The following is a 16502-nucleotide window of genomic DNA, read 5'->3' as shown; positions in this document are numbered from 1 at the left end:
TACAAATTGCTTCAATTGTACTTTTGTTCAAAATCTTTCAATCTTGCATTTCTCTGCTTGGTGTCCACCGCTGCTTTGATCACGTGTTTTGAAACCTTCTTTTATGTGAAGGCACTCAACACAGGTTGTTGCTGAAATAATCAGAAATGGTTATCATAGTTGTAATATGTTATATCACCCTGAACAATTATCAGTTACTAATAAATTGCTCTGATATCATTAAATTATACAATTTCAAGAGTCTAACCGAATTCTAATGGATCATTGGCATCTTAAAAACAATACCAAGCCCAAAGTTAGGTGCTTTGACTGGGCCAGTTGGACTAGTGTCAAGCAGGAAGTTGTTCATCAGATTGGCATCCCATCTACAAGCCAAGAGATACAGACTTTGTTTGGCTTCAGACCAAGTAGATTATATCTTATGCTAAATAGCACAATATTGCATTCAACAAGCTAACTATTTAGTAAATATTTAATGATTAGCTCACAGCAGGTTTAGTTTAACATATGTTGGAGAGTGATGCAAAAAGCTGAAGCATTTTGTTAGGTGGGGCTTGGGGAGGCAACCAAAAGGCAAGATATCTATGCTCCTGTCATCAACCCACCTACAGTGCAAATCTGAGGTCAGCTTGATTCAGTATGATTATTACTTCTCAAGTAGGAAGCATCTCTGTGAAGGATGAAGTCAAGTACTATACTTCTAAATATAAGGTAAAGGTGTTGAATACAATATGTTTAAATATTATTTAAGACCCCAGCCGCTAAAAAATCATCAAACTGTATAAAGCTAATCAACACATTAGGGCTTGGAACAGCTGCTGGAAGGTGTTACCTGGAGTACCGGTTCTGGTTTATTTGTATACAATTGTATGTACGTACTTTAAGGTAAGCAGCTGATATCAAAGCTTTGCACTTCCATCTGGTGGAATCACCATTTAGCAGCTAGGGCATTGTGTCCAGGAGGAGGATAGTGGCAAATCTCTCTCCCGTATTTCATTACAAGTTGTGCTGCTTACCAAGTGGTACCAGGGGATTTTGTGGAACCTGCTATCCATTTACCCAGGCTCAAACCTGCCTTTGTCAGAAGTCTAATGACCAAGTAGTGACTGGGGTAGGGGAGGTAAGTTGTGTTTCTTTTCGGCTTCAAGGTGATGTGCCTGGCAATGGAATATTGTAATCAAGTGTATCTCTGTGACAATTTTGGTAATCAAGTTACTGAGCCAACCAGGTCTGCAGTACTTCAAGGCACTATTGATTACAGACCAGCCAGCATGGCATGTTGGCAGGCCTTAGAGGAGCAGATAAGAAATGGGGGGGGTAGAGATTCTCTACCCAGCTCTCATTAACCCTGCAAGACACAGCCCTAAGCAGTAGGATGGAATCGACTGGAGAAGCAGGGGATAGTGTTCATAATGATGAACTGCACAGTTTTAGCTGGTTAGACTCCAGCAGAACCCCAATGCACACTTTTGGGCCCCCAAGCCTCAGATCGTGACAACCTGTGCCTAATACTTTCCAGAATTAGGTAAGCAGGATGCATGCCTCCCAAAAGAAAGTGCGATTCCATTCCAGACAAAGGGAAATGTTCATGGTTACGTGAAAGTCTTAGTCTGTTTGGATCCTCTTAAGCATAGTGATGTATTTCCACTTCAGGCCCCCAGCTGATGAAGAAAAAATTAGGCTCTGCAGTTCGTGTACTCTCGCGCGTCGGGCTCCATAGCCCCATCACTCCCACCCTCGCCCGACTCCACTGGCTCCCCATCCCCCAGAGGATTGAGTTCAAGATCCTCATCCTCACTTTCAAGGCCATCCATGGCCTTGCCCCCTCCTACCTCTCTGACCTGCTGACTCCCACCAACCTGCCCGCTCCCTCTGTTCATCAGGCTCCGGCCTGCTCCATGTTTCCCATTATTGGCCGGGCTTTCAGCCTCTCTGCCCCCACACTCTGGAACTCCATCCCACAGTCCCTTCGCCTCGCTTTCCCCCCTGCCTCCTTCAAGGTCATATTTAAGACCTTCCTCTTCATCATGGCTTCAGTCGCCCTCCCACCTCTCTGCCTTCCCTTACCCCTACACCACCCCTCCCCCATGCTCAGCTCCTGACCCCTGATTGTCCAGCGCCTTGGGACGTCCTCCCGACGTGAAAGGTGCTCTATAAATGTAATTTTGTTGTTGTTGTTGTAGGCATGAGATAGTTAAATATTTTGCTCAGAAACTTGATCCTGGAAAAACTATTTCCTGAATGGATAATTCCACGGATCATCTATTTCAAATATGTCCGTTAAAACAGGGCTTACCATGTAATTGGATAGCAGAAAACATTTGCGTATTGATTAAAAAGGGATTCAACACAGAACTTGATTATTATAAACCTAGGTTGAAAGTAGATATTGTTGCAGATTGCTAAAGCCTATGTGAGAAGCTGTTCCAATACCTTTATCCTGAGAACACCACTGATGAGATGTCTATGTTTGGTCAGTGACCATTTTTTGGAACAACAGAAGACAACGAGTTGAACAGTTGTTAGTGCTGCTATCATGTCAGAAATCTGATTTTTTTTTCAATGCTGGCACCAAATTAATCTTGATTTAAGCTGTTTTTCTTCAGTCAGTGAACACATTTTGAAAATGTGCATTCCTGCTCAGAATGAAAGTTAGTTCTGTTTATAATAATAATCGTTGCATTTAATATAGCATCTTATCATGTCTTTGAGACTTCTCAAAGCTGTTCAGAAGATACACTGTAAAGTGAATTGACTGTGTATTTTGTTTTTAGAAGTAATGCAAATCAGAAATAGGAAAATTAAGTTACAACAGCAAATTTAGAAGGAGGTTAGGGAAGGTAAAAGGAATATAAAGTAAAGATGAAGAATACAACAACAAAGTTACAACAAAATTTGTATAGCGCCTTTCACCTTGGGAGAATGCCCCAAGGCGCTGGACAGACAGAGTTACGGACCCGAGCTGGGGGTCGGGGTGGGGGAGGGTGGAGGGCGGGGGGAAAGCACGGAGATCGAAAGCACGGTCGAAGAGGAGGGTCTTGAGATGAGTCTTGAAGGTGGCAAGGGAGGGGGTGCGTGACGGAGGGACTGAGGGATAGAATAAAGAATAAAACTAACAAGACTTTTTTTAAAAAAAGTTAAGTTTATTTTAATAATGTAAATACATAATAATCCTAGAATTCATATAGAGCCTTATCGCAACATAAATATCTCAAAATGCCACCCAGTATTTTACAGTAAGTTGAAGTGATTGTATATTTATAGGCAAATGCGGAAACCTAATATAATTAAATCCATTTATACAGTATAAGTAAAATAAAATCAATGCAGTTCACCTCTAGTCGTTGTCCCCTCATTGTACTGTTTAAAACTGGCAAGCAGTTGTGGTGTCTTGGGAATGTGATTGAAGTCATGTTTATCAGCACAGCCAAGTATCGCATATTCCAATATAATGTCTCTGAGTCAACATACTGCAGTTTTTATTGTTGAGTATTGGAATTTCCAGCGATTTTTTTCCCTTTCCCAATTCCTAAACATCTGATATGTTATCTGATTTCTAATAACTTTTTCTCATTCCAAATGAATAATCTAATTTTCAAAAAAACAATTACATTGTTAATGTGTTTCCTCATTATCTCATTACTGATTAAATATCCACTTTCTAATGAATTCTGCCATTCCAAAAGGATTACAACACACTAGTATTTAATACTTCTAAAACATCCCATACTTTATAAATTATGGCATTTTGTAAAGAGATACGACTTTATTTTTAAAGCAATGTTACATTCCCAATGAATTTATTCCATAATTTCATTAGGTTCATGGTTGAATCAGGGTTGCTTTTTATTAGTGAAGTAATCACTAATCAATGTGGATGCCTTATTGCAACACAATAAAATTTACATGCATATAAACACCTTTCATGTCATGAGGACATCTCAACGTGTTTCACACTGCTGGCTGGGCATCTAAGATGGGAGTGGGAGCTGAAGAGGGTGGGGGAGGGGAGAGATATTCAAAAATGTGATCAAAGAGATAAGTCTTGAGGTTGACATCGAATGGGGAGGGAGGCAAAGCTACTGCTAATCATACACAGTTTTACCCACCTGCATAATCCAGATCTTTCTGCTCTCTTTTTGAATGTTCATCCCAGAAAAAGTCAAGGTTTTTAAAACATTTCAGAATGAACTGAGATCAGAAAACATTTCTTCACACGGGATTGTGAAGATGTGGAATTCTCTGAGCCAGAAATCAACATGAATGTTTGAAAGATCGACAGATACTTGAGTACGAGAGGTATTAAGGGGCATGGTGACAGGCAGGGGGTTAGGATTAAAAGACCAAGATCAAATAAACTCTACCTGTTTTCCTGTTTCCTTCCGCTGAATATCTCAGGCACCAATAGTAAAACAGCTTTAGATTTGCCTTGCCTGGAGTCTGGCAGAGGTCACAAATATACTGGTGTTTGTGTGTTGTTTTCAGGAGTTTATATGTAAACACATCCCTGAAGTGAGAATGTGAGCAAGGCAATGCAGTTTCACTTAAGGCTAGCAATTTTTTCAGTGAACTACTGGTCTTATTTGAATGTCTTCAAACCCTTTTTGCCAGGTGAAAAGGGCACTTTGCAGCAGGCTGAATATCTAAAATATCTTGCTGTTACTCATGAAATGATTGCAGCCTCTTCAGCCCGTAGTCTGATTGTATCCAGATTTTAGTCTTACACAAGCAGATAGAAATGATAATGCCTTCCCATGCCTTCAGAAAATCACCCAATGTAGATCCTCTACTGCCAACTCTGAAGCTATGAGGCCAAGATTCCTGAAATACAAAACAAGGAAAATGTATTTTATGGATTGGGAGGTGGAGGTGAAGCTTTGTACTGGCAAAACATTGAAGTATTATCCAGCCTGGCTCTGAGAAATCTGTTGATGATGGTTTCTGTTCAAATAAACTTTTAGCTGAGTAGTTACCTCTTTGAGGAGGAATGTGTTTGAACTCAAGAGAACAGCATCTGGCATGAATGCAGATCTCAAGAAGAAATGCCAGATTTGGTGCTTCCAAGGCCAGTATTGGTGAGTGGATTTCTCTGATCAGGCAATGTTATGGACAGACACATGGACAATATGGTCGCACAATACCATATTACTCTGAAATGGCCATTTGATTTCTTAAATACCATCAGCAAAGAAAACAAAAGCTACAAAGTGATGTTGAACCTGTGCAAGACCTTGGTTCGGCCACATTTGGAGCAATTTTACAGTTTTGCGAAGCTCATTGTAACAGGGACTTGAAAATAACATGTAGCATAAGCTGTTACCAGGGATGAAGGGTTCAGTTATGATGAGAGACTTAATCTTTTTTATTATCAAAGCTGCGAAAGTTAAAATATAGTCTGATAGAGGCCTTCAAGATTGCAACATCTTACGATAATATAAGCAGTAATAAATTATTTCCACTGAATCAGTAACAAAAGGGTACAAATTTAAGGTCATATGAATAATTTCTAGGTGATCAAAAGGTTGCTTTAAACAGAGGGTGTGTGGAATGTACAGTAATGTTCTGCAAATCATAGTTGAAGCAGAGTTGGTTATTTATTTTAAAAGGGAATTGGATAGATGCTTGGGTAGACCCTATAGCGAGCGATTTTAATTTGTAATTTTTTTTGCTTGATATTCATTTCCCAGGGCTGCTCTTCTTAGTAGGGCCAAAATAGGCCAAAACATTAACTTCTCGTGATTGCGCAGGCCGAAGCCCCCAGGCCAATTCTTAGTTATTTTTTTTGGCCTCGGAGGGCCCAACGTTCAGTGTTCTTCAACAGATCAATCCTGGGAAAGGAATATTAAGCCAAATAATGTAACTTACAGCATGATGTAAAGCCTAAAATTTACAACATAAAATTACTCACCAGAGAGTCTAAGAAAACGATGGTGCAAGATTCCGAGAGGAACACATCACTTATCTGGAGAGGGCTACCTCCTGATGGTACTCCATCCTTAAATTAGTTGAGTGATATTTTAAGGACTAGCACCTTTTTATCCCCATGTTGCTATCAGGCCGTAGGGCTTTTAGATTTAGAAATGGATACACTGACAAAAGAATAGTTATTTCCATAAATACTGTTTTACTAAGTATACAGCAATATGATTAAGATTACTTGTAATGCAAAACCCAAAGCTAGAGATTAATGCTTCATTCTCATTATTAATATTTTTATCCAAATATGTCACTTGATGATCATCCTGCTTATTAATATCTTGCTTTATTCCAGCATTCTGTATTTATAAATACTTCCTGATGTTCCCTTAATAGACGATGGGATTGGTTGTCTGTTCATTTACAGCTTATTATTTGTTGATCTGAATGTTCTGGCGAGCTGATGCTGTTCTAATAAATCCTGGCCTTAAATGAAGTGAAACATTGACCTAAAACTCAAAGCAATATGGAAATAGTTATCATTGTCATTTTTGAAGAGCCAAAATGTTGTAGCTTGTGGGAAAGTAGATTGTATAGAACTGAAAGGACTTTTTATTCACTCAGTGGTAAACTCACATGTCCTGGCATGCAAGGAAATTTAATTATTTACTGGTCCATAAATGTAGACTTTGACAGCGTGAAATTAAATAGCATTATAACCTTACATCACCAAGGTCCATAAGTGTACAACCAGCAGAGAATACAATGTTCTCCACTGCCAATGACCGAAGAATCATCTTTGATGAGTACAATGGTATGTGGGTATGAGATGAATATTATTGCTCAGCTTTGTGTCCAGTACATAACCTAAATATTCACAAAACATTGTACTATATGCACAACTGTCAGGCAACAGGACATTTTTCCTGTGAGAGGAACACAGCCATAAATGTTTGTGAAAGGTTTATGATGGATTGAACGAACATACATCAAAAATATGCCAACTTAAACAGTAATGTTCAGAATAGAAACTACACAGCCTTTGAATAAGGGCAGTAAGGTTCTACAGAGATGGAATGCCATGCAAATTGAGTCATTGCTGGATAGAACTTTATCAGATCATAAAAATATTTTAATATAAGTTCAGACAAACCAAGTTGCATTAAAGACTGAGACATTCTATGCAAGACAGACTGTCAGGTTCAATGAAATCACAGGAACAACAAGAGTCAAATTTTAAGAAAAGCAACCCGACATACTTCTACAGATGCCAAAGACAATTATGTAACAAAGATTTCTTGCACTGTTAAGTATTTGGTCTTTCACTTAGGTTTCCCAAATGAAATAGGCTCAAATAAATCATAGCAGTAGCTATGATAGGTGCTGTCCACTATTGAATGTTATTTTTCCCTATTCTTTCCAATATTGGAGTTCCATTCTTTAAGGAAGTTGCAGCTCCAAGGTTTTTTTTAATGAATCATCTCCAAAAGTCACATTTCCAGTGTATTTGGACCGAATCTCTCCATCAGCAGCTTTTGGTTCTGAAACGTTCAGTTGTCCTAAATGAATACAAATTCAGCCTGGGTGTTTTAATATTACATGAGAGGATAGGGGAAAGATATGGAAAGAAGCATAAAGGAATTGTAACACTTCTCCAGAAAAGTAATTATTTTAGAGACTTCCATAGAAGATGCTAGAATGTTGTTTACCGTGCTGTCTCGGTCCTTTTGTGAAGTCAGTCAATAGTCTGCTTTCCAGCGTGTTTGGAATATGCGTGAACACTGCAGCCAGTTAGCACACAGCAGTGTACCATAATCAGCATTTCTTTGTGTCATAATCTAATGTTATGAATTTGCCGAAACTTCAGTAGTTTAGCAATTATTCCTTATTAAGTAGCCTGATATGCTCTATGCTAATTGAATTCTAATACATTTTTTTCCTTGTTATTTAGACCAATCCTTTCTCTGGTTTAGTAGTTTGGACATTCTGAGACAGAACAATGTTAGTTCTCCAGTGGTTCATCTGGTAATGTGCCTGGTGTGAAACTGATCCATACAGACTTAGCAAGTCCTGGGTTCATTTTCTAGTCTGTGCTAAGATAGTTGATCTCATCAGGGGAACAGGAAGGGAGCTACAATTGCTGTCAGTGTCATGAGTGGGGACGAGGAAGAACAATCAGCTGATCGTATGACGCTTGCTTAAAAGTGTGGACATTGGGCTCCGATGTGATCTCTCCATTTCCCCCTTCCCCATGAGTAAATACAATGTCATGAGTACATATCTAATTCTATCGGCACAAATGCTTGACTATCAACCACACAGGAGCAGTGATAAGCCTGGGAGTAGATATTATGCCAATAGGTTTGAATAGTGAAGCGCTTGATATTATTTTGCTGCTTATGACATTAAGGTTGTATGTTAGCCTCATTCAGGTTGTATCAATCTCACTCTGAGTAAGAAGGTTGTGGATTCAAGCGCCACATCAGGACTTAGAGCCCATGTAGTTTAGTCCAGTGCAGTGCTAGGGGAGTGCTGCGTGTCAGAGGCTCCGTCCTTTGGATGAGACGTTAAACCAAAGATCCCATGTGCCTATACAGATGAATATTTAAGATTCCATGGCCCTATTCGGGAAGAAAAGGGAGTTTCTCCCAGTGTCCTGGCCAACAATCCCCAAAATAAAATTGTTTTCCACTTCATGGCAATTTTTAGGGGACATTCTTGTACATAAGCACAAAACACAGTTACACGCCTTTACAGTATATCCTGTGAAACATTTTGAGTCATTTCAACCACATGAGAAAACATTATATCAAATGCAAGGATTATTAAGGTTGAACGAATCTTGCTAAAAATAAATAATTTTGACTCAAAAGGAATGTTGACTTTTAATGCAATCTTAATAGTTCTGCAGTTTACATGGAGTGTTGGATTCTGGCCATGGATTGCATTTGACTCATGAGATTGGAAGCTTTCAATCAGAAAGGTGTTCTTGTTTTTGATGTTAGAATGATGATCACATAGATTCTGAGACAGATATGTTATTACAGTCCAAATTGCACATCTATTTGTCAAATTGTACCCACTGCACCAAGTGAATATCAATGAAAGCCTTGTGCTATGCTCTGGAAGGAAGCCATCCAGCTTGTTGGGTTTTCTTTCACGGGGCAAAACCTTAAATTCTATGTCCCGTGGAGTTTGGTATTGTTTTATATGATCTATTTTCATCTGAAGCTGCTTAATACAAGTCTTGTAATATATCTGATATGTTAATATTTCAGCACATAAATAGTTTTAAATCTCTTAATTATAAAAAATAAGAAGTACACAAAATATTCAGTATACATCTCTTATTGAGATCCTTAAGGCATCACAACATTTTTCTAGATTACACACTGTTTTTTCTTTGTTTTGCGATTGATTTAATTTGTGAATGGTTGAAATGGGCTTTCCTGTGGTAAAGGATTAATTGTTATTGATTTTTTTTCATCTCATACACACTGAGTAATTAATTCTTTGGATCCTGCAGCCAGCACCTAGTGGTTGTACATAAAGTCTTCTGACCTATCACCAATTAGGAAGAATATGACCAAGAATACAACCTAACTCAACTTTTAAGCATCCCGACGTGAAAAGCGCTATATCAAATGCAAGGATTATTATAAGCTAATGTTCATCAGCTGTTTTTTTAAAAATGGATATCTAAGGGGCACCTTTATACAGGTTTACAAGATGCTAAATGTGAGAAAGTAAACTATGATAATATTGAAAATATGCTCTCTTATCTTGAAAGTGTGGGTTCAGGTCTGTGATGGCCAATTTAGGATAGACCAATAAGTCCTTCTGTAAAGAGGGTGATTAGCAACTGGGATTGGTTAGTTGGAAAGGTGCTACATGGCCAGGATCCTGCACTAATTTAAGAAACCGTTTGCTGTAACTGCAAGATGTTAAGGTGTATATTACTGGAAAGAAGACATCAAATAGTTCCAAAGAGCTCTTATCATTCATACTAATTTGTGATTTTAGACATCTTTTTGCGCAAAGTACAATCAAATATGTGTTTAATGGTAGTGTGCAAATGGGGCATTTTAGAGGTGGTTTTATATCTACTGACCCATGGCATACCAGATCCTATCAACACATGGGAGTGTGTGGAGGAAAAAACACAAAACAAACTCCATTGCCAGAACGACACTCTCTCAACTAATAAACACACACACAAAGTATCATAATTTCTTGGTAGAAAGCAAATGCTGAGTTATGCATATAAATACTCAAAAAAATTAATGTTTTGATGGAAATGATTATTATTTAGCTTCATCTAGTGGTTAGAAAATAGCACTGCAATACATTGCCAGAAACAGAGTTCCCCCACTGTATAAAAAGAATATTCATACAAGCAGGCAGCTTTCTACCTGACTATATCATTTGTTTGTTTAATAAAATGAGGTAGGTCAAATTTCTCATGTGAAATGAAGCTTATTTCCACAGTGGTTGGAATCACTAAATAGGAGAAATTGCTTAGAAGATGTTTGTTCAATAGTTCATCAATCAATTTAAATTTCCTTATTTCGGATACATCAAATGGGATGATTCAGATGAATATAAAGTTTTAGAACTATAGTGCTGAGTTGACTGGTGATGTAAGTATTAAGAAGAACTTAGTGTGAGCCTTCAGCACGGCCCATGTTACCATTTGATTTGCTAATGTATAGGTGGACATTTGCATATCTTGTGCTTGCTCTTCAATTGTAATTCAAGAAAAAGCAAGTACTTATACTATACAATACAAAATTACATTTGTATAGAGCCTTTCACGTCAGGAGGATACCCCAAGGAGCTGGTCTAAGTGCTCCCAAGGTTATTAGATAACGCAGATCCAATCACAAGTGGTACATTTTATGATTTGTCCTAATGTCTTAAATGTACAAATTATTTTCCCAAAGAGATGGACGATTGGTGCTGTAACAATCCAAATATTAAGCAGTGGAGGAAGACAAAGGCAAACCTATTGTTTTTAGTACAATGTGGTATTATAGGTGTTACAGAAACTCTATTAAATGTAAGGATTATTATTGTCACTTTAGCTGTGTTTTGCAACACAAATTCTGAAGATCCTGAGTTGCCTCTAGCCTTCTGGCTGCAGAGTGAAAGGGCAGTTATGATCCTGGACCTTTGCGTAGGCTGCTTGGTAGTTAAAATTGTTTAAAATATTTATTTGATTCATTTACCTTGCTTAACAATAGTGTTTTAGCTATGTATGTACAGTATTTAGATCTGTTTGTTGTGTATGTACATATGTAAATAAATATAGTAATAATCCTTGCATTTGATATAGCACCTTATCATGTTGTTGAGTCTCACAGTGCGTCACAGAATATACTGTAAAGTATATTTGGCTGTGTGTTTTGTGGGTGAAACGTGGCAGCCAATTGTGCACAGCAATGGCCCACGCAGAGTAATGGAGTGAGTGACTAATTCTCTTTGGGGATTGTTGACCAGGACACCGGGAGAAACTCTCTTCTCATTTCGAATAGTGCCATGGGATGTTTAACATCCACCTGAACAGGCAGACTAGACCTCGGTTTAGTGTCTCGTCTGAAGGATGGCATCTACGTCAATGCAACACATCCCCAGCTCTGCATTGGAGTGTCAGCTTAGACTATGTGAGTTCAAATTCTGAAGTGGGATTCTGAACCCACAACTTTCTGAGTCCCCGTCAATTTGAAATTATTTTTCCTAATGAAAAATATCCTTTCAACATATCGCCTATGGTTCAAGTAGAGTTTAAAAAAACTGTTTGATGGTATGTTTTCAGACATTAGAGTATACATTACCAAGCCAGTAAGGAACTTTCCTGGCCAAGCAAGTCTAGATTGGCTTTCAACCCAATGAAAAATAACTATCCCTGCTTAAACTCAATGCACTTGAGCAGTTTCCTCCTCCTAACATACCCCACCAAGTGCTGAGTGCAGAAGACACCAAATGCTGGACTTTGACGTGAGGAATCTTCGCTATGGGGAGGTTTGGTTTTACACCAATGTTATTTTTCTTTATAGCTAGTAATCCCTCTAGACATTATTTCCCTTTAAAACAAGTGGTTTGGCTTCATTAAGGGAGGAAATTAAAAGCATTTCTCAGAGGAAAAGTCATCTCTTCCAAATTGTCAACATTGTTGACCTGATTGCATTTTATTCCCATGCCTTTTTTTTAAAGAGGCTCTGTTTTCATCAACAATCCTTTGACGGGCCTTTTTCTACCATATGAAAAAGAGGTAGAAAAGTAATTTATTACACTGATATCAAGTTCAAAAGACAGTGATACATTTCAATTCAGCTTATGCCATGACATTGTGCATTTGGAGACGAACAAAATAGGTTTGACAAATACTAAATAAACTGAGTAAGATGGGAAGATGTTCAGTTTAACTGAAAACACAGGGCTATCAACAACACAATGACAATTTATCTATATATCTTCGTAAGTTATTTTTCCTCTTATTGCTGGTTTCATCTGGTGAAGACTTTTTTTATTTCAATAAACACAATGACAGAGCTGACAGAGGTTGCTCTGAAACAATGCACACACAATAGTTTTCAATGGCAGAGATCCTAATCATTGCAATAATGGAAAGTATCTGCTAAAAATATGACTCCAGAAATTTGTATTTTAGAAAATAACCACAGCAGTGTTAGAAACTGTGTCAGAACAGTTGAGAAACAGATGTCATTTGAATGTTTTTATAATAATAATCCTTGCATTTGATATAGTGCTTTTCACATCTTCTAGATGTCTCAAAGCACTTCACAGAATATGCTGTAAAGTGAATTGACCTATGTTTGAATCAGTAACTGATAATATCGAGAGTTATATAGTACAGTAATTGGTATATTCCTACAGTTAGGTCAGTAAATAATAATATTTTACACAGGGCAGCAATTAATGTTTAATGTCAGCGTCCCATAGGGCAGCAATTGATCATTTTAGAGTTACATAGGATAATGAGTTTGATATTGCTGCAGTTACATTGATCATTTTTGAGTTAAATTGTGCAGTATTTTGAGTTGCTTAGCATAGTAACTGTTTGCGTTTGGATTACACAGGTACAGTAATTGTTAGCAGTGGAGTTACATCATGGTTAGTAATTGTTAGTCTTGCAGTTGTATAGTGTTCTAGTTGGTTATGTACAAACCTACTACATTTTGTAGTAATTGGTTGTGCTACATTTACACAGTGCTATAATTGGCTGTATTACAGTTATACTGTCATGTAGAAATATAGATATTCTGCAGTGCAGAAGGAGGCCATTCAGCTCATCAAGACTGCACTGGCTCAGAGAACAAGGATATCGCTTTAGTCCCATTACCCCGCCCAATCCCCATTCCCCTCCAAACCTTTCTCTTTCAAATGCTGTCTACTTCTCTCTTGAAAGCTACAATAGACACCACTTTCACCCCTCTTTTTGTCAGGATATTCCATATTCCAATTACTCTCTGGGTGAAAAAAAAATCCTCCTGAATTCTCCTTTTACTAATCTTGTGGCTACAAGGTGCTGTAACATTTACATGATCCTGACTTTAACAACCCTTCCTGGTAACCTCTTTCAGACTTTAACTCTGTAGAAAGAAATACTTCACGGTCTCTGTCATGAAATTGTACATTAACATCTTGAACTTGTGCCCATTCTCCTGCCCTTGTCTTATCTAAAAATATTGTTTTGGATTGACGTTTTAGAATTACACGATGCAGCAATAGATAGTATTAGTTACACTGTGTTACGGTTGATAGTGTTAAATTATGGGGTAATTTGTGGTGTTGAAGTTACATCATTTAGCAAGCCCCAAAGTCAACCTTTACTTAGGACTTGTAGCTGGATTTGGAACTGTTTACCATTTCATATGGGTATGATATTTAGACAAGTACAAGTAGGAACATGTAAAATCAAATCATGTCACACAGAAGGAATGCTGTGAATGTAATGTACTGTCTAGTTTGAATCATGCCTTGCCTTAGTGAAAAGCAAATGGAATAACCTTCCACTAGCAACCTCCAGTGGCACATTGTTAAAAGGTACTTAAACAATTATGATTTTAAAAAAGCTATTCTCCATTGCAGACGGAGGATAAAACATAAATGCTCAAACAAATATAAGTGTTTTTTTTGCTCCTATTCACTTTAATTGCTTGAGCTAGAATTTAATCATTTTCTTTGCCTCAGAAACTAGTAAAGGCATTCCATCGCAGAGAAGAAACTACAAATAATGTGCAGCTGAGAGATGATTCCCGTCTGGATTACAGAGGAAAGGCATGCAGAACTGATCCAACCAGCTAAAAATTATATGTTTTATGTATCTCTTTATGAGAGGGAACAGGCATGAAGCATTAACCAGATGCAAGACACCCTTCCTAATATATACAACATCCCACAGGTTGCCCTGAAGAGACATCTGCCTCTGTAATATAGAAATAGTAATACTGTACTGTTCACGTAGGTGACATAATTCAGTGACAATGGACACACATAGCACATTATCACGTATATAAGTATGTAATTGCAATAGTATCAAATAGTAAGTAACAATTTTATCTATTGCAATACTAATATAAGTAATTATTACATTGTGTAACTGACAATAGCAATGATTACACTGTGTAAAGCAATGATTACACTGTGTAACTAACATTAGTAATTATTAGTAGATAACTAAGATTAATAATTATTACATTGTTTAACTAATTAATAATTATTACACTGTATTTATCATTAATAATAATCACCTTTCACATCAAGATGACATCTCAAGATGCTTCACAGGATATACTATAAAATGAAGTGACTGTTTTGTGTGTTAAGATGAGTAATTGTTAGTGTGCAACTAAGATTAGTTATGATTACAACAAGTAATAGTAATTATTACACTGTATACTTATCATTAGGAATTATTACACTATACAACTACCAGTAATTATTAAACTGTATCTAACATTGACAATTATTACACTGTGTAACAGTTATTATTACTGTGTGTAAGTAACATTTGTAATTGTTACACTGTAACTAATACAATAGCAGTAAAAAGGGCATCTGTTCCGTGACTGTTTTCACACACTTTAGAATTATGGTAGTTATTTTCTAAAATATGTAATTCAATCATCCTGAAGTCATTTACAGACCTACAGTGACATAATAGCAAGAGAGAGGATGTTCCTCTTCACTGAGGGAGCGGGCAGCTTAGTAGGGAGTCAGCAGGTCAGAGGGGTAGGAGGGGGCGAGGCCATGGATGGCCTTAAAGGTGAGGACAAGGATCTTGAACAATTACTGAAGTTTAACTGTAACAATACCTGATTGCTGCCATGTGTAATCTACCCCAGGAATTTGAGTAGTAGTGTCCCATTGAGAAATCCACCTCTGTATCTGAAAGATTAGATGCAAAGTACCTTCCAGGTAAAGTTATCCCCCGTATTAGAGAGATCAGATATAGTCTTACTATCCAGGCAAAGGATAGTAAAACCCATCACTTTTAGAGAACAAACATAATGTCACTATGGAATTAATAAGTGTTACTAGCCCTGTGTCTACTGCTTTCAATATGCATACTGTTACTGTTATGTTATTACCTCTCTGAGAGAAATAGCCAAAAGGTGACCATTATCAATTTTCCCCCCTTTTGTTTTGCATCATTAACACCCCCTTAACCCATCGTCCCCCTGTCTTACCCCATTTTCTCCTTTGACTTCCTTGGCCTCCCTCCTCACTCTCTTCGTCCTTAAAAGCCTCTCCCTCCAAACATACCCCAGTTCTAATGAAGGGTCGTGGACTTGAAATGTTCACTCACTTTCCTTTCTCCATAAATGCTGCCTGACCTGCTGAGTGTTCCCAACGACTTCTGTTTTTATTACGCATTGTTTTGTTTGGTGGGTCTATGTCAACTAGATATTATTAATATTAATAACCAATCATCCGATAACTACCCTGGGGGGAGGGAGGGCTGAGTTAGGTCCAGGGTGATGTGCCTGGCAATGGAAAGTTGGAGTTGAATCAAGGCGGTCTCAGCAGTCTGGTTCCTGAGACAGGTGGGACCCCAGTATTCAATGCCACTATTGATAATAATCCTTGCATTTGATTATAGTACCTTATCACGTCATTGAGAATGAAGTGGAATGATTGTGCATTTTGTGGAAGAAATGTGGCAGCCAATTGTGCACACCAATGTCCCACAAACAGCCATGGAGTGAGGAAAGAGGACATATTCCATTCCAGTCAAAGCAAAATTTCCGTTTGTAGTTGACATACATATGTGAAACTGGGCATCAGCTCAATTGACTACCAAAGTACTATAGCTTGTTTGTATATTGCATGTCCACTCTCTGAGGCATTTTATAGTGGATGTAGGATAGCCACTCATGAGTGTATTGGCCACTTAGTGAGGAATCTGTACATGATGTAAGGAAAGATACAAGGCTTATGTCCAGAAAACTGTAATAAAAGCTTCCCAGACTGAATACCACAGACAGCAAATTAATTTGTTGTACTTAATATTTTATATATAAAACCTCATTTGGCTATGATCTGTATGTCTGGATATCAAA

This window comes from Callorhinchus milii, unplaced genomic scaffold, assembly GCF_018977255.1.
Source record: "Callorhinchus milii isolate IMCB2004 unplaced genomic scaffold, IMCB_Cmil_1.0 Scaffold10, whole genome shotgun sequence".
Classification (NCBI taxonomy): domain Eukaryota; kingdom Metazoa; phylum Chordata; class Chondrichthyes; order Chimaeriformes; family Callorhinchidae; genus Callorhinchus; species Callorhinchus milii.
This window is presented reverse-complemented; position numbering follows the sequence as displayed.